A 19,847-nucleotide genomic window follows, 5' to 3' on the forward strand; every position below is an offset into this window, starting at 1 on the left:
GAGTAAGGGGAACGGAACAGAAAGGGATTATTGTAAAGGTTTATATTACATGTGGACTGAAACTACATTAAAATTGATTTGGTGAATTGAAGATGAATACCATGAATAATCCCCAAGTTATCTCTCAAAAAAAGAGATAGCTAACAGGATAGTAAAGGTGATAAAATTGGCCATAAAGTGAAATGAATCCAAAATAAAAAGAAAAGTGTGATCTAATAAAACATGGGATTCGAAAATCCTTAGTAAAATGACCAATTTATACCCAGCCATATTGAATACACATGGTCTAATCATCCCAATTAAATTATGTAGTTTTAAAAACTCAATAAAAAGTGATCGTGGGATGGGAAGTAGATCAGTGACACAGTACTTGCCTAGCACACATAAAGCCCTGGGTTCAGTCCCTAGCACATCCCCCAACACACACACACAGACAGAGAGAGAGAGACAGAGACAGAGAGAGCCCACACTAAGTGCTTTAAATAAGAAATTTCTGTAAATGTAAACAGGTTAATAAAATGATAGGGAAAGAGACGCCATAATAACACAATCAAAAGAGAGTGACTACATTCCTATCAGGGGCAGAAAACAAGTTTCAGAGATGAGAATCTTTCCAGATGTGAGGGCAGGATATTTATGAAGGGGTCAGAATCCTCGTAATGCTCCTGGCACAGAGGAGCAATAGGGGTAAGAGTCATTCTCACCCAGCATCCCTGATCCACCCTCCTTCTGCCGCTCCATCTCTCAGCATCTTCCTTCCCTTGTTACCTAGGATTCTCTGTAGACTGGTGCAACCTGGGCACCAAATCTGCTCCTCTCGTCTTCCCTGTAGCCAACAAGCTTTTGGAAATGGAACACAGATTCCTTCATACGCATACGCTTTTGCACTGGAGGTTGATACCAGACCTTCTCAGCAATAATCCAGTCACCCTGCTTGCCTAACCATGCCTCCTGTCTTCTCTATATATGTCCCCATAGCCCCAGCTGTCCCTTCCCTCCAGAAGGAGGTCTGCTCTTGGTGCATGCACGTTAGAATACTGCAGTGTGCTACAAAACTGTATGCCCCAAAGCAGACAGATTGTAGATAAAAACTCAAAGAGGACAGCATGACTGTCTGGGCCACTCTCAAGTTCCCTAAAGGTTCAGCACTTTACTTCCACTTCATCACGTCTCTGTCTGGAAACATTAACCTGCTGTGGGTGAGTGGCTTCAGTTCTGGGGTGCATATGTAAACCCACACCGGTACAAAGGTCTGCCTCGGCTTGTGCCACCTAGCTCCCTCCACTCTACCAACCTACCAACCCTCCATCTCACCTTAGGCTATTTTTGCCCTGGCCACACACCTGGATCCTTCCTGTCACCTAACTGAGCCATCAGCTCTTCAAAAAAAGCCTTCCATGAGCATCTGTTAAGCAATGCCCCAATCATTCTTGATGGTTTTTCTCTTCTGCTCTATCCAGCATGAGCTACTAACCTTTTCAGTAGCCTGTTTTCTCTCTCATCAGCAGAAAAAGAAAGCCCCACAGTGCTTTGTGTGCTCTGTGTCACAGGCGACAACCCACAACCTGGACAACAGCTCCCAGAAGGAGCTTGGTGGAAGCACATGCAGAGAGGACGGGCAGACAGATGCCCAAGTGCGGGCCAACACGCAGGTCAAGGCCCTGTCCCTGGAGGGCAGCATACTGAAAAAAATGAGGGGACTATGGAGAGAGGTTTGCAGCAAGTCCCAGGACATGTGTGCCTCCACATTTGTGGGTATTCTCTCTCTATCTCATAAAAAAAAAAAAATCACAGAATGAAGTAGACTTTTCAGATGAAAGGAATAGGAATTGTATTTAGCACCAGATAGCACCCAATAATTAAATGGGGAGAAACATAATCAGAACACACATGGGTCTGAGCAGATGCTCTCTGTCCAGGATTCGGGTGCTACACCTGCAGAAAGCCAGGTGAGAGCTGCGCTTAAGGCAGCCATGTGGCACGAGCTGAGCTGGGCTCTTGCACTTGTTGGGGTTTGCACAGACACCTCTGCACCGATGTGAAGCCATCCACACACAACAGAATGTTTTCATCAGGACCGTATTTCTACAACAGAGACTACTCGGGGAAAAGAAAGCGTAAAGAGCTACATACACCTTTTGGGAACTTGAAAATGGCAGTCATGCTATCTTCATGGGATCTTATCTATAACCTTCCTACTTTGGGGCGTACGGTTTTCTAGCACACTGCAGTGTCCCAACAAAGCTCACACACCAAGAGTAGGCATCTCTCTGAGTGTGGCTGTGTCCCCTACACCCCCCACCCCAGCCCAAAAGAAACAGCAACCTGCTAAGAAAGGGAATTTCTTCTAGACCCTTTGAGGTTCCAACCCAACACCAGATTTCCCCTGCTCTTGGTCTCTGGCCCCACTCGCTACCACAGCACATCACCATACATCCAATATGCCTTTGTTGTTCGCACACTTTCAGTGACGCAGCTAACATCTTCCGTGGGCTTTGTATTTGTGTCACGGCAGGGTAGGACTGAGGCTCCTTCTGACACAGTATGGGGGTCTGGAGCCTTTCCCATCAGGAGGGGATGAGCAAGTGGCACACGGGGATAGACAAGCACAGTGTGGGGCAGCACTAGCGGACTGCCCTATGGGCAACTGTACAGCCCGCCACTCCAAAGGCCACATGGACGACTTGGGACTAGACGAAGTGTTCTATGAACGGACACATCTGGAAGTGTGGTGCTGACGCACTGCTGGGTGGCATCTTTGCCAAATGTATCCGCAGGCGCTGAGATTTTCATGGATCCCCCGAACTAAGCAGCCGCCGCGAGGACCTGACTTTAGGCAGAGGGTGACCTTGACTCCTGCGGATCTAGGGGCAGAGTGTCTCCTTACCAAGCCTCCAACAGCAGAACAGACTTCTGCAGTGCCAACAAGATTCCAGGGGAGGATGAGCTGAGGCTTTCCGGGGTTTCTGCTGGGGGAGGACAGGCAAGGATGTTCTGACTCCATTTCCATCACAGGCTCACTGGTGCAATTACCATTTCTAAATAATTAGCACTCTGAGTCTCGGAGGAACAGAGAAGGAAATAGATGGGGGTGAGCCTGTTTACTCCTCCAGCTCAAAAAATAGCCTTGTGAGGACAATGTGCGGCCATGACGCATCTGTGGGGGTGGGAGGATGCAGACCTCAGAGGGCTTACGGAGGCAGGCCTGGCACCACCCTGCACGGCCTTTCCCTCCATGCTATCCAGGGCTGAGAAACCCCTCCATGGAGAAGAAGTTCGCGGCCTCCCACACACACGTGCCCACATCTAGGGAGAAAGTCCTTTTTTTGGTTTTGTTTTGTTTTCCTGTTTATAATAGATCATACTTTAGGTAAGTGCAGGCATACATGTATGAACCCATGTTTCCTTTTTTTTTTTTTTAAATATTTCATTCCATGTCTCAATCCATATTGGTAGATTTTATTTATGATAAACCTCCAATGATTTATAAAGGAGTTTTTGACTTGTGTCAGAATGTGGACTTAGGTTAAAAATTGTCATTTCCTCACTTTTGCTTTCCCAGCTTTCTGAGTGGGTCATTACCAGACTCGGTCTATCTGCCCACTCACCAGCATTGCCTAAAAATACACCTGCTGGATTTTCCAGACAACCTACCACATGGCAATCAGGGACAGAGAAGCCAGCTGTGCCCAGCCCGCCACCTACCCTCAGAGGCCAGCTGGCTCCCTGTACAGAAGTCCCTGCACAAACACAAGGCCATGCATTCACATCCTGCTCTCCGTAAGCATGGGCCATCGTAGGATGTATGCCTGTTCTGTGTGTAGAGGCCTCGGGAGCTACAGGAAAGCACAAGAGATACATTTAAAAGTACCCCAATTCCCACACAGAGGTACAGACAGCAGCATGTTTTCTAAGTATTTTCTCATAAGTCTATCTATTTTGAAACAAAGTGGCATCAACTCTTTGTGTCTCCTCTAAGGATAATTTACTATAGATACACCTATGTAATAATTTTAACATACATCTTTTTAGCCTTTTCATGATATTTGTTGTGGCTCAAAGAAACCTGTCTATGAAAATCAAACATCTGTTAGTTGAGATTGCTTTATACTTAGAAAAATGGTTCTATAAAGACTCAAAGACCAGGTTAGTAGTTATGTAATTATTCTCTAACAATAAAACATACGCTCTTTCTTCCATAAATATAAAAGTAACGTGTGCCCATTGAGAAAAACTTGGACAATTCAGAAATGTGTGAAACTAAGCAGCTCTGATCCCACCTCTAGAGACACCAGAAGCCTTTAGCAATCCTTCTGTAGGTTTTTAAAACTCATAACTTCATTCACATATACCATACATGCATACACGTGATAGCTTTACGTTGTATTCACTATTTTTACACATGCTATTCACATGCACCAGTGAACAGGGTGTATATATCTTCATGTCACAAATCAGTTCTATGAAGACCAACTGCTATCTAATATTCCACTGTACTATAGAAATACAATAACTGATTTATCTAATCATGTTTTATTTGAGTATTTGATTGCCTCCAACTGTTAATTATTTAGGTTAATACTATGAGTATTTTTCTGTACATACATTTAGTATTTCTCTGATTATATCCTAAAGGTAAATTCAGAAGGGTGGAAATTTCAAAGTCCATATATGTTTTTAAAGTTTCTCATACACATGAACAAGGAGCCCTCAGGAAACCTGATTTTTCACAGCCATCCTGGGACATAAGATGAGACTCTCAGGCTCTGTGCCTCACAGCCAAAACACAAGCATTACAAATGAACAGTGGGTTCAGCCTCACTCTAGGCATGCTGGTAGCTGTGCTCCTGTTGCGAAACACTTGCTCAACATCTGACAAGAACAGGCATGAATGGATGGAACTGATGACACGTGAGGAGTGCAAAAAGAAAGTTACGCTCAAGGCCCAAACGTGGCTGAGTACAGTGTAGAGGAAAAGTGCAGAGATTCTCAAACTGGAATTCTTTTTTAAATGGATCTGCACATGTTAACATCGGGGCAGGGATAAAAATCACTGTGAACTTAGTATACAAAGGTCTGCCTCCAATTCTCACCAAAGTTGGTCTCCAGAAATATTCAGGAACATGCCTGAGCCCAAGAGTTCAGGCTCTAATACCACTCTCTACCATGTTGAAGGGGAGGGTCATGTTGAAGGGGAAGATGGCCTCAAATGCCTGAAGCTACCGCAAAGCTCAAAGGGGCCCAGCATGCAAGAGTATAAGCTCTATCTCAACTCTGAAACAGATCAGACTAAACTCCAGGTCTAAATCCTCTCAGAATGTGCAACTACGTCATCTAGCTCAAGTTGGCTGATCTACCATGTGCAGCCTGCGTTCTAACAATCATATACAACTTCTGGGCCACTGAGGTTGCCTTTACATCAAAAATATGAAAGGCAGCAAGTGAGGCTATCGTGGCCCTACAAGGGTAGCTACAAAGGTGATGTCAGCCAGTATCTCCAAAGATCTAAATCCAGCCATAAATTTTGTGACCACTACATTTTTGCGTGGCTTCACTGTCAATGTACTTAAGAGAATAATTCACTAGGTGATATGAATTTTAGATTAGTCTGTGTATGTAACCTCTTGAATCTTAAAGCACACACAGTAGTGAGTGTCCCGGTACTCTCAGATATTAAAAGCCTTTGCCACTTCTTACCATTCATTTGCCAAACCATAGGTGCTGTGCCTGATGACCACTTGACTTACAAGTTACCACTTCCTTTCACCGGCCTTTGAACTTCCACATGTGGTAAGCTGGACCTTAGAAATCTGGCCCTTTTTTAGCTCCCACATGTAGGGTCATGACTGGGGCACTCACAATGAAAACATCTGTCCATAGTCTCTGCTTCAAGAGTACAGATGTTCTTATTCCTTACTTAGCTCCGGGCCTACCCCAAGCCCCCATGCGATAGCAGCTCCAGCTGCTCCCACCTGGGCTGTGGATAGATGCCCGGACCCAAGGGACAACTGACCTTGCTCACCTAAAGACAACGAAGACACCCCTGGTCTCCACACTCTGAACACGGTACCCAGTGACCTTCTCTTATGGCCTCCCTGGGAGGAACATGGCTCCAGACTCCCTAGAAGTTCTGGAAATAGTGGGCTCTCCACTGCATCCACAGGGTTTCCATCTCCTCGGCTTCTTAGGATGTATAATATTTAACTGGCAGCCTACACTACATTTTTCTTCCAAATATACCAGCCAACTATACGACTCCTCTCCTTGTGATGTTTATAAGCAAGTATAATCCATTTCCATAAAACGCCTTATAGAAATCACATCCTTTTCATTAATTCTTAAGTATAAACTATGCCAGTGGCTAGGACCAATGGGAGAGGAAGAGTAATAATCACTTTCAGCACTCTCTCTTCCATATAAACAAAGATAATTCTTCCCAATTAACTGTTTAAGAACTCTGGAAATAAAACGTTGGAGGACTCCAAGAATCGTTTATTCAAGAAAAACAACTTGATAATGTTAAGACCAGCATGTGATAAGAAGGCATTTTTAACTCACCCTATTCTCATCCCCTTCCCAGCTTCACCAAGAACTCAGGGCCAGGAGCCAGCAGCCAGCTACCGGAGGGCAGGGCAGGGGTTCACCGCAGCAACAACGCCTGCATTTGACAAAGAAGAATCAAAACTTAGTGAGCAAAGGTCAGCCTCCAAAAACTAAAAAAGGAGAGAAAATTCAATCCAATACAATCATAAGGAACAGTAAATATAAGAATAAAAACTAAGTGAAAAGACAAGTAAAGAGACTGAATTGGAAAAGCCTTTTTCCAAATAAATTCTGCCAAATGTTAAAAAAGTAAAAAAAAGAATATCAGTTCTTCAGCAACTCTTTGACGGAACATGAGACAAGGATGTCATCCCATTCCATTGTAGGACGTTTTATGAGGACAGCGATAGTCTGACACCAAAACCATATAAAAACCTCACAGAAGCCTGAGACAAACACACACACACACACACACACACACACACACACACACACCAAAAATACTAGCAAATTAAATCCACAAATACATAAAAAGATTATTCAGCATGACCAAGTGACATTTATCCAAAAGCCGAGGTTTAATATTCAAACTGTAACCAGAGTCACAGGAGTGGTGGCGCATACCTCGCAACCTCAGGACTTGGGAGGCTGAGGTAGAGGCAAGAAGATTTCAACTTCAAGGGCAGTGTGGGGTACAGAACCGAAAACTCATCCTTATAACCAACGGACAGTTCAGTGACAGAGCACAGTAATCTATCACACAACACTGTGGAGAGAATGTGTATTCCCATTTATAATTTCTATTCCTAGCCTTTTTTTTCCCTACTTTCTGTTAGCTTTCTTACTTGGAAACATCAACTTTCAACTTTTATCTTAACTTAAAACACTTATCTTTAAAGATATCAATTTCCTTCTGAGTGCTACACATTCTATAACTCTTATTTAGCCTGTTACTCATTCGATCTTAGAAAATTCTACTGTGACTTACTTAATTTGAATGGTTTTTAATTTTTTTTTCAAATGTCAAACACATAGGCTTTCCTTCTCTGTGATTTCATTATTATTTCTCACTTAACTCTTTTGATCAAAGAACATGGCCTAAATGAGATTTACTTTATTAGCAAATATAAGTACAGATTTTGTATATGACCACGTGCCTGAACCTGATATGTGTTACTAAAACTTTTAATATTAATTTTATGTGTGTGAATGTGATCTACCAGTTACTAAAAAAGGAATATTGTAATAGCTTACGTGATTGCATATTTATCAATTTTTGCTTCTTAGTCAGCCAAATCCCCTCTGTGATGTTCAGTTATTACGTATGTATGTAAGCATTCTATGTATTCTGAGGTTTAGTTATTAGATACAGCGATGTGCCGCCTAACGATGCACCAGTCAGTGACAGACCACAGCAGTCCCATCAAAGCATAATGGAGCTGAGCCAGGAGAGAATTGCTTGAGCCTGAGATTTCAAGGTCAGCCTGGGAAACACAGTAAAAAATAAATTATGAAAGAAGTGAAAAAGCCCCACTTCCCAGTGGCAGAGCAGCCACCGTAAGGCCACAGCACACTGCCTTCCTCATGTGTCACGATCTGGGATAAACAAACTCACTGTAGCACCAGTCACATAAAACCACAGCACGACTGTATACAGTATATAATACTTCATAATGGCAATGGCCCGTGCTTCCTGTACTACACCTTCATCATCTTTTTCATGTATACTGTTTCCACTTGGGGAAAAAGAGTTTACTGGAATGCAACCTCAAACTGGCCTTTCAGGGGGTATTCCAGAAGAAGAAACGGTTACCACAGGGGATGACATCTCCACGTACGCCATTTGCCTTTAAGACCTTCCAGTGAGTCAAGATCTAGAACAGTCGTTCTCGACCACTAGTTCACAGCCGCTTTGAGGGTCACATATCAGATACCCTGCATATCAGATGTTTACATTACAACTCTTAACAAAATTACAGTTATGACGTAGCAATAAAATAATTTTACGGTTGGGGTCACCACATCACGAGAAACTATATTAAAGGATGGCGGCGTTAGGAAGGTTGAGAGGCACTGATGTAGAGGTGGAAGACAGTAACACTGATGACCATGGCTACGGAAGGCCTAGGCTAATGCGAATGTCTGTTTTCATGGTTTGCTTTAACAGCTTCTTTATTTTTTCAAAAGCTCCAGGGGCTTTCGAGCGGGAGATGAGAGTGCAATTACTGCTGAAGAAAGAAGAACTTTGGGAAAGGCAGTACATCGGGAGCATGTGCACAGACCACTGCCTTCACAGGGACGAGAAACACTCTGCATCTCCCTAGCCACCGGAACAAAAGCAAGCAACTTCTGACCAAGTGGCTGTGTGCCATCAGACAGCAGGGCCCCCTCCTGAAGCTTACAAGGAGAACGCTCAAGTCTGCCACTAGGTAGGGAAGGTCTAGTTGGTTCCAGTTATAGCCTGGGTGTAAAATGTTCCCTACAGGCTTTCACTTTGAACACCTGGTCCCCAGCTGGCAGCATTTGGAGGAAAGGTAGAACTTTGGGGATGTGAGGCTTAGCTGTGATAAGTAGAACTCTAAGAAGGGGTTAGGACTTAGTAATTACAACTAGCCCCACTTCCTGTCCTATCTCTTGGTCTGCTTAGCTATGAGGAGTCCCCACAGCAAGCTCCTGCCACCATGAAGCTGGCTCCACCATGCCTTCCCCATATGATGGACTGTGCTTTGCTTTCTGTTATTGTAATAAAACACTGACAAAAAGCAACTTGGAGAAGGAAAGGATTTCTTTAGCTTACTCTTCCAGGTCACAGTCCATTCTTGAGGGAGGTTAGGGTGCAGCTCAAGCAGGAACTGAAGCAGAAACCAGAGAAATGCTACTGACTGGCTTGCTCCCAGGTTCATGTTCAGCTACCTTCTTCCGTAGTTCAGGCATGCCTGCCAAGGGATAGCGCCACCCACAGCAATCAGCAACAGAGAAAACATCCCACAGGTAAGCCCAGAGGCCAATCTGACGAAAGAAATTCTTCAACTGAGGGTCCCTCTTCCCCAGTGTGTGATGTTGACAACAATTAGCCATCACAACTGTATGCCTTCAGACTAGGAACCAAAATAACTCTTTCTACAAGTAAATTACTTTAGCGTGGTATTTTTAATCACAGGAACTGTAATGGTTACAGTTGTCTGTCAACTTGACAGAATCTAGAATCACCTAGGAGAGTGCAGGCACATCTAAGAAAGATTATCTTGAGGTTAGTCTTTGACCATGTCACTTGGGATTAACTTGATTATACTAATTGAGGTAGAAAGACTCACCCTAAAAACGGGCAGCACCATTCTTTGGGGTTTGGTCCTGGATAGCACAAAAGAGGAGAATGCTGGCTGGGTATGGCAGTATTCCCCATCCTGACTTCCGGGGCAATGCCTCAAGCTCTCCACATGATAGATCGTACTCTTAAACTACAACCCAAAACAAATTCTTTATTCTTTAAGCGGCTTTTGCCAAGTATTGTTTTATGTGTAGGTCTGTACACCACATATGTGCCTTGTGCCCATACAGGCCAGAAGAGGGTAACAGATTTCCTAGAAAGAGAGTTACAGGCAGTTGTGAGCTGCAATGCGGGTGCTGGGACTCCAGCCCTGGTTCTCTGGAAGTGTAACCAGTGCTCTTACCACTGAGCTATCTCTCCAGCCCTATTGTCGGAGTACTTTATCATGGCAACAGGAAAAGTAACTATGACAGCGTTGCAAAATAGAACTAACAGAGATCATCAGAAAAAGTCTCTCAAGAGGAGCTGTTGAAGCAGATTTACAAATAAGAACCCCAGTTCAGGAATCTGTCTGTGACAAAAGGAATCAAGCCTACATTCCCAGTGAACTCCAGAGAACCCCAGTGAAGCTGACAGTCACATGCCACAGTGCTGAACATCTCCATCCCATCCTTCTGGGTGCTGCTGTGGAAATAAGGCCCCAGGGGCCTATTTGAGACGGCAGAGTGACGGTTGCTACCCTAAGAAGATTGCTACCCAGTGCACACTCCCAGCTCAAGCATGCAGGCCACAGCCTCCTGACAGGCAGCAGAGCAAGCAGGAAGTCAGAGGTGCAGGTACATCTCCAGGGGGTCACATGGTGTAAGGAGAGGAGCCAGTTTCATAGACGGCTTTAATACAAAGTTAGGTGGACTCCTCCACCCTTATAAGGGGCAAAGGCAAACATGGCTTCCTCCCGAGTAAAGCAGAACTATGTAGAAGACAAGGTTGTTGGCATGTGGACAGAACCAGGCATATAGTCTTCTGAAGGGCAAACTTGGCAGGTGGAAACCAAGAGCAAGGTTAGAGGCTCAGCCCAGCTTGGATGGAGCACAGACCAAACTATAGAGACACATGGTCAGCAAGCTGTAGAAGCAGGCTGCAAGCCAATGCCAGAGATACGGAAAGTAAGGCCAAGGTACTAGCCAACGGGGCTTTGCTGTGAATGAGCAAAGGAAACCAAGTTCAATGTCAGAGCAATAGTAGCATGCTGAAATCTGGGACTAAAGAACTATTATAGTCTAAATAGCAATTCACACCCTCAAATTCTCCTGGCCTACATGTACACTTCACTGCAAAGGCTCAACAGCATGCCATAAATTACGGAGTAGAAGCAACCTCATTAGAAATGTGTAATCATAATTATTGTAGGAATGTAGACCTCAAGAGCAAATCGAGCTAACTGACCACAGACCACTGTTTATACTGTCAGTAGGAGTCTCAGAGGCAAGATATCTTTGGGAAGAGAGAGGCCCAAGAGAATCAGTTTTCCAAACTAGTTCACCAGATAAAAACCCAGCAAAATCAGGGAGCTGCACATTAAAACAATAAGCTATAACCTCATACCTAAGAGAATTAAAATGAAAGGAACTGACAATACCAAACTCTGACAAAGATGTAGGGACTCTCAGCTTAAGGGTGCAGGACAGGATGGTGGAACCACTCACAAAGACAGGTAGACAGTTCCCTAAAACTAAACACACTCTGCCCATAGCTCCCCACCAATACGCTACCTGAAATAACCCCCAAATAAGATGGAAACCTACCTTCACATAAAGACCTGTACACAAACTTTAAGAGTAGCTTGATTTAGATTGTAAAAAACTGAAGCAACCAAGATATCTTTCATTAGGCGAATGGGAAAGCAAGAGGGCACATTCATAGAATCTTATTCTGCAATAAAAAGATGTGAGCTGACAAGCTATGAAGATAGAGATGATTCACAAATACATGTGTGCCACAGTGAAAAAAGCCCATTTGGAAAAGTTACATTTTGTGCGGCTCCAGCAATATAACATTCTGGAACAAGGAAAGTAAGCTGGGAAGCAGATCAGTAGTTACCCATGACTAAGGAGGCGAGGTGGACAGGTGGAGCACAAGAAATTTTTAGGGCAGTAAAACTCTCCTGTATGATACGATGATGACAGCTATAAAGATACAAAGCAATTAGCAAATTCTTATAGAACTTTACAGCATTAAATGTAAACCTGATTGCATGAATTTTTTTTTATAGGAATAATCCAGAACATTGGGACAATCCCAAAGCAGGATGCAGAATTTGACAGTACAGCCTTAACCACCACAAAAATAGTAAAACTTCTCACTAAATGTGTGGGCAAACAGTACTCATCTAACTCATTCTGGAGCTGCCCAGTCTGTTAGGCAGAAGGTGAAATAAAGTCCATACAAGCACTGTGTTCCGGCTGGTAAGGCTGTCCCTTGAGGAACACGAGTTAACAGTTCCTACACTTTCTACACATCTGCTGGGCGGAACAGCAGGGAATGACTAACAGTGGGAAGCAGGTGCCTCACTGTTGCCTGCAGGGGTTAATCACAAGCAAGAGAAGAGGCTATGATGATCCACTGACAAAGGGTAAAAGTCAGAGGCTGGGAGAGGCATACTGACTTCTTTTTCTATTTGCTGATAAAAAGAAACAAGGATTCCTTAGAGATGTGAATGATCCCAGGACAGGGGCAGGAAATAAACAAAGCGAGTCTTGAACATAAAACCTAGCAAGGAAAAAGTCCTTAACAACACACACACACACACACACACACACACACACACACACACACACACACGGATGAGTGTATATAAAAAGATACAGAAGGAAAAAAAAAAAAAAAACGACCTCCCAAAATCCAAAGTTGAAATAAATTGAAAATAAGGTAGCGTAAAGCAACCATAAGCCAAAGTATAAAATGAACAACTTTATACCAATAAATAGGAGAGAAACAGACAAATCCCCAAGGGTAATTGCAAATCGTGCATAAAGCTCCTCTGTTCTCAGTGAAGTGAAGCACACCTCTCCGTAAGTGCTCCCTGCTCACAGTGACTTTTCCCCCAATACTATGGCACAAAGAAGAGAAACAGTCACTGTCCTGGACAGCCTGGACACATCCCCAGCACGGGTCCAGGTCCACAACTCAGTGCTAAGTTGAGCTGACTGTGTGCTTCCTCAGATGTGAAAAACAGTGTTCTCCTGTGATCTTCTTTCCCAACACCCAGGACCCTGGGTCAATACAATGGACCCCAGCAGGTGTCAGTGAAGAACATTCCGGAAAAAAAGTCAAGGGCATCAAACAGGACAATGAGGGCTAGAGAAAGGGTGCAATAGCACTCAATAGCACTGCTGTTCTTCCAGAGGACCTAGGTTCTATTCCCACAAGCCATATGGTGGCTCACAACAGTTCCAGCGACCCAACTGATGTCTTCTGCAGGCATTGAGCTCACATGGAACACAGACATAAATGCAGGTAAAACACCCACTCACATAAAAAAGTGTGTGTGTGTGTCTTTTAAAAACAACAAAAAAGGAAAGTGTGAGAAGCCATAGCCTCCAGGATGGGCCTGAGATGAGGATCACTGTAATATGTCCCCTGAATAGGATCTTAGAAGAGAAAAGGACAAGAGAAGGAAACTGAAGAACCCTGAAGAACAGAATTTAGTAGCAGTGCCTCTGTGGTAGCGGTAACCAGGACAAGCGTCCCTTGCCAATGTCAAATGACGAGCTCGGTGTGAGGTGTAGAAAGATTCTCTATGTCATCTTCACAATTGGTCTAGAAACCTAAAACTCTAAAATAACACATTAAAAGGGGGAAAAACAGCATTAAAGAAAAATACTCCGGTCAATGTCTACTCCTAGAGGGAAAATGCAACTTTTCCCAGCAGTATTAATCCTGAAAATCTGCCAAAGATGACAGGGCAAAGGTGTGTCCAAGTGGAGGCCAAGTGGCAGAACAACGCAGAGCTATTATCTTAGAGCAACTGAGTGTATTTAAGAAGCAGTATTTTCCTTGCTGTAAGTATGGGGTGGGCTTGATCCTAAAAGAAGGAAAGCATACAATGACTGACTCAGAAGTGTTCCTCAATTCCAGTGTTGACTATTCAGCTTAGGGCACTGAATAATCAAAGAGAGAGGGGGAAGCATAAAAACTCGCCATGTCAGTGGGTCACTAGCTCGTGAAGCCCCACTTGGTGAGCACCTGCCATGCCTGGCATCTTCTGTGCACTGCTGTACCCCTCACACCAACTCAGCACCTCTGGGACCACTCTTTCCTTTTCACAGATTTGGGAATGAAGGTCCAAAGAGGCTAAGTAGTTTGTATAAAAATTTCCTATCTAGCAAGTCTTTGAAATTATGCTTCCTGGGTCAAGGTTCCATACTCCATCCTGAGGGTCCCTCTGCCTACGGCTACACTGCTGAAGACGTGCCCACGGGAGTTGCAGCATGGCCACACCCATCCACAAGCCGAGCTCTCTAAACAATGAACATTTCCGAGAGTAGTGCAAAACCCCCCGTAGAGACAAAGGGTTCTTCCTACCAGAGAAAGATCAGGCGGCGTCTTGAGTCTGTCTTGAAACAGGGCCAGGCCCTAAAAGCTTCCAGAGCCACATGAGTCACACCCATCAATATGCATTAGCTCCTGGACAGTGCTCCTCTGGGCTATTTCTGAGCCAGGAAGGGATTAACCCTTTTCGCTATCAAACTCTCCCTGCCACATGCTACACTCGCTGGCTTTCCTTACTCTAATTCAATGACACACTGACTCCTTTCACAATGTATGTTAAGGTAAGCTATGTTTTACACATGATCCCTCCACTTAATTTCTTAAACATGTGAGGTTCTGAAACCGCTTAAAAAAAAAAGTCCTAGTGTCCAAACCTTGGGTGCTGTCCTTCCTGGCTTCTTGGCTAACACTGCATCCCAAATACATTCCACAAGCAACGTAAGCTGGACAAGACTTTTAAAAGCCATAAGATTCCCTCTGCAACCCCTCCCCAGCCATACCTCCCCACACACACACCAGATAGCCGGTAAGCTTCAGGATACCCTCAGGATGACCAGAACATGACTCATCCCCTTGGTGAGGCAGGCTGCTGCAAGCCACCCTGCCACACACACAGCACCCACACTGTGACCCTAAATATGCTCCTTTCCCCAGGACCAGTCTAAAACTCTTTTCAAGCATCAGGCCCTTAAACGGCACTGCTCACAGAACCAAGGAGGAAGCATGGAGAATGAGCAGGGTCAGGGTTCTCTGAGCCAGGCTCACCTTCTCAGTCCTGTCATTTCCAGTAAATAGGGGCTTTGAAGTCAGAGATGCCCAAGGAAAATCATGACCCAGTGTGTTGGCCCAGTCTTAGTCACTTTAAGCCTCAATGCCCATCTTACCTGTGAGCATCCAGCTGCCCAGTCCGGGATGCAGGAGCAGGATTTGGATGACACTGGGTTGAGGCTGGGGCTCTGAACCTAAGCAGATGCTTCAGCACAGAAGCTCCTGACACTTCCCCGCCTATACCCTCCCCCCTCACAGGAGCCTAACAGCAAGCAGGCAACACGTGGGAAAGCAGGACTTTCCCCTCCCTCAGAGCCTCCACTGCACTTGGATGTCATGATCCTAACAACACAACCTATACTTGGCAGCCACCCTCTGGAGCAAATCTGATTACACCTGCAGTGGATCATGTGTCTGGGCCAGAGCCTCTCAAAGCATGGACTGAAGGAAAAAAAAAAAAATGCAGACTCCCAACCCTCATATCTACTGGCTCTAAATTTGGATTTTTACAATTCAGAAGAGTTGGAGTGATGGCTCAGAAAGTACAAGTGCTGACTGCTCTATCAGAGGACTTGAATTCAATTCCCAGCACCAACACAGTAGCTGACAGCCATCTGTAACTCCAGTTCTAGGGGGTCCAACACCTTCTAACCTCCACAGACAATGCATGCATGTAATGCACAGACATACATGCAGACAAAATACATATGCATATAAAATAAAACTTGGTAGAGTCTTGTACATATTAAGCTTGAGAAGCTCTGACGTCTGAAGAAAAAAAAAAACACATTCCTTTCTGGGGCTTCTATCAGACTCGGTGCCCTGCTCTTCAGATGAGGGTCCACTCCTTGCTTGCCTTTCCTCCTCCTTCCTTCCTCCATATTTCCTCCCTCCATTCATCCATCCTCTTTTCTTCCTCCCTCTTCCCTCCCCTTCCTTCTTACTGCAAGGAATGTGCACATTCAGTTACCAAAGTGTGCAGGGGGTGAGCTTCAGAGCTAGCACAGAGGCTTCGAAGACATCAGACAAGCTGCCCTGGCCTCACGGCTGTACGAGCCTCCACCCATGTCTTAGCTGCACCTTCAGCATGTCCTAAGCAGACTGCTCATGCCCCTCGGAATCTATGCCCACTGGACATAGTATTTGCTGATGAAGCCAAAACCATGCTCATTCTATAGCATTTACAGGTTCAGATGAGGGACAGAAGGATACATAAAGAGGGATAGGTAGGAAAAGAAAGGAACAGAAAGTGTTAGTGAAGAAGTAGGGAGACCAGAGAGGCAGGGAAAGCAAAGCCTGCACTATCAATAGAACATGTTCAAGACTGCGCCCTAGAGATCAGTGGCTTGAAGACACAGGCAGGGCAGACAGAGATGCCAACTCTCAGGTGCTAAAGTTATGGGTCATACCAGTGGCTCTGAAAGGAGGTGGCTATAAGCCCCAGAGATTCTGCTTTCCAGGCTGGGGGGCACAGCAGAACCCCCCACTCCTGATAGCTTTTCTGCTCCAGGAAAAGAAAAGGCTTGTTTAGGTCCACTGCACCCAGTATTCCTGCAGCCACCAGCAAGGTGGATCTCTAAATACAAAGACTGTGTTGGCAACTCAGTGCCTGCGTGGTGGCAGTCTATCATACATACAAGTAAGGGTCCTTTCCAACACCAAATGTCACAATGACACCAATGCCCACTGGGCATGCTTTGTGCTCTCAGTCCTAGGTGAATTCGGTTAAGGACACTATGGCCAACTCAATATCTTACTTCTGCCTTGGTCAGAAAGTAAGACAAAGGTCGGTGAGGTATGGCTAACAAGCTGTTTTTGTGTGGCCTATAATTAAGAATGGCTTCTAGGTTGTAAAAAGTTGAAGGGGGGAACAATAGATGAGCCCACATGTGACCACACAAAAACATGCAGATCCCTGGTCCTCTGTAGCCCCACCAGACATCTTCCGTAGAGGTCGCTTTCCCTATAAACCAGTACTAGAAAACCCTAGAAATGCCTTAAAAAGTGAAGTTTAAGTAGAAGTAGCCTGTCAGTTATCCCAAGAATCTCAAAAAACACACAAACAAACAAAAACCAACAAACAAAACCCAACCATTAGCTGTTGGTCCCTAAGGAACAGCTAGAGGCCCTTGTCTCCATACCCACTGAGGATGATACAGCCAAGTGAGATTCCAAAAGTGCAAAGGTCTCTCTGTGCAGTCCAGTTTCTGAGCTGGTAAAGAGAGCTGATATTTTGTCTCACCTTCAAGTCACCGCTGTACCCAACAATCTAGTCTGGGTCCTGCAGTGACCTGACAAGGAGACCTCTACTCATTAGGGTAAAGCCCTGAGCTCGAGGGCGTTTCCAGGGCAAGTAAGTATAAAGAGCAACATTATAAGAAACACAGGAAGGAGCCACGCTTTCAGGAAGCAGCCGGAGCTCACCCACACCCCTGCCCACACTGTACAAAGCAGCAGCTCACAGGGGCCCTTGCCTGAGAGCTCGCCTCACACCAGTGCTCCGAAGCAAACAGATGCGGGCACTGACAGCTTGGTGGAGGTTAACTAGAGACCAGGTCCCAGAAATCAACGGCGTTGGCATTTGGTTATCTTCAAACCCAATCACGGTAATGTACCCAGCAGACAGCGGCTCTCTGTGCTATACACCTGCACTATATCACACCGCTTTGTAGGTCATTTGGCTCACAGAATTGATTTAGGAGAGATTATTCAATTCCATTTTACATTTCATGTTTTGGGACCGTGCCAGCAGCAACTGCGGTTCTTCCAGAGGTCGGGAAGCCGTGGACGAGGCGATCCCTTACCATTGTAAATGGAACTCCATATTCCTCTTATGAATTTCCTGTCAATCTTCAAATTACTTCAGATGCGATTGCCCTTCATTGGAGACAGTGTTTCATGTCTCCATGCCTGCCTGCATCTTTCCCCTATCCCATTACCTCCTCTATGGCACCCAGCACTCTCTCAGATCTCTTTGCGGTGTCTGTCTAGGGGACAGTGACAGCAGTGGGAGGGGCACTTCTGACAGCCTCTTCTCTGCAGCCAGACCGTCCACCACGCCAAAAAAAGAAAAAAAAAAAAAAAAAAAAAAAAAGCAAAACTCATTTATCTTGCATTTGTAAAAATTTCCACTTCAAGGGGTCCAGCAAGATGACTCAGCAATAAAAAGCACATGCCGCTAAGCCTGGCAATCTGAGTTCAGTCTTCTTGAGCCCATATGATGGATGGAGAGAAATTATTTCCACAAGTTGTCCTGTAATCACATGGCAAATACTGGTCCAACGGCCACAGATTCTGAGTGGCATGAAGAAGCCTCTCAGTACTCAGGTTAAATAACAGGTGTGCCATGATATGGACACACACACATCATAAATAAATGTTTTTTTAAAAAGAGTTTTTTAAGTGTATATAAAATTCCTCCTTCAGAGGCTCAGAGAGAGACAGATGCAGAAAAGACAGACAGACGAAAAGAGAAGAGCTGTGTGGGGAAAAGAATGAGACCGGCACGAGGAGGAATGGCGACAGGAAAGGCAATGGCAGGCAGGTTAAATATGGGCAAAGTACAACAATAAACATACATTAAAAATCATTACAATACCCGTTATTATGGATGCTGACTCCAAAAAATTAATACAAAATTACCTCATGGGGAAAAAAACTCCTGCATTCATCCTACTTTCCTCATTAAGCACCACCCATTTCCTTACTTGTGTGTGGTCAGGTATGCATATCATTCACGCTATTGGGTGTGCTTACCTTTGTGAGCCTGTGTTGAGATGTCCTCCGTTGCTTCTCCACCTTATTTTTTGAAGCAGCGTCTCTCACCTAACCTGAAGATCACTGTTTGGGCTAGAATGGTTGGCCAGCAAGCCTCAGGCATCCTCCTGCTCCCCACAATAGTGGGATTATATAGGTATGCACTCCCAGCTTACATGTGGGTGTGGGAGAATCGAACTCAGGTCTCATACTTGCATAGCAATCCCTTTACCCAGTAAGCCATTTCCCAGGCCCTCCTATCTCTTCTCTGACGGAAAACCCTGAGCTGCGTTAACCCTCAGTATGGTTATCAGTGCTGTCACAAGCTGCCCCCCCTTCCCCCAGACTTGCTTCACAATAGAGCAAGCCTGACCCTCACCAGGCCCCCAGAAACGCCACACTTCCAAGGCCAGTGCATCCAAAGCTTGGTATGTTCTTGTCCTGGGTGTTGGTTCCTGTATTCCCTGTCTACCCGGCAAGTGGAAATCAGTCCTAAGCTTCTAACCACATCCTAACCTTCTCCTAAAATCAAACTCAGGGCAATTCCCACTGCTATCTCCAATCCAACATGTCCTGCCAGGTCATCCTATGGCTCTGCATATCCAAACTTTTGTTTGTCTTGTTTTTTGTTTTGTTTTTGTTTCTTGTTTTGAGAGTTGTGTTTTTATAGCAACACTGTATTTAATAATCTCTGTACATCTCACTTATACACTTACTTCTTCTTGCTTATTCCTCTCTCGTACATTACATACCAACTGCAGTTCCCCTCTCCACTCCTCCCAGTCTGCCCTTCCTGCCCTGACACATACACATACACACACTGCCCCTCTTGTCTAGAGCCACTCCTCCTCCATTTCTCTTTAAGAACCAAGAAAGAGAGAGAGAGAGAGAAAGGAAGAAAGGAAGAAAGAAAGGAAAGAAAGAAAGAAAGAAAGAAAGAAAGAAAGAAAGAAAGAAAGAA

At 44.8% G+C, this 19,847-nt stretch overlaps 1 long non-coding RNA gene across 2 annotated transcripts in view; it reads right to left on the minus strand.

Annotated features, from left to right (window-relative positions):
• LOC129676690 (uncharacterized) overlaps positions 1 to 19,847 on the minus strand; it is an 89,801-nt gene that overhangs the window by 24,793 nt on the left and 45,161 nt on the right. Inside the window, exons 2-3 of one of the 2 annotated variants that reach the window (XR_008720105.1) lie at positions 6,559 to 6,658; positions 3,780 to 3,836 (exon numbers count right to left, since the gene is read on the minus strand). This is a non-coding gene — a long non-coding RNA (uncharacterized LOC129676690). Of the gene's footprint in view, positions 1 to 3,779; positions 3,837 to 6,558; positions 6,659 to 19,847 lie in introns of those variants that run through there. The other variant, XR_008720106.1, reaches the window with a different exon arrangement.

The sequence above is a fragment of the Psammomys obesus genome, unplaced genomic scaffold (genome assembly GCF_907164565.1).
Source record: "Psammomys obesus unplaced genomic scaffold, mPsaObe1.curated_primary_1811, whole genome shotgun sequence".
Taxonomy (NCBI): Eukaryota; Metazoa; Chordata; class Mammalia; order Rodentia; family Muridae; genus Psammomys; species Psammomys obesus.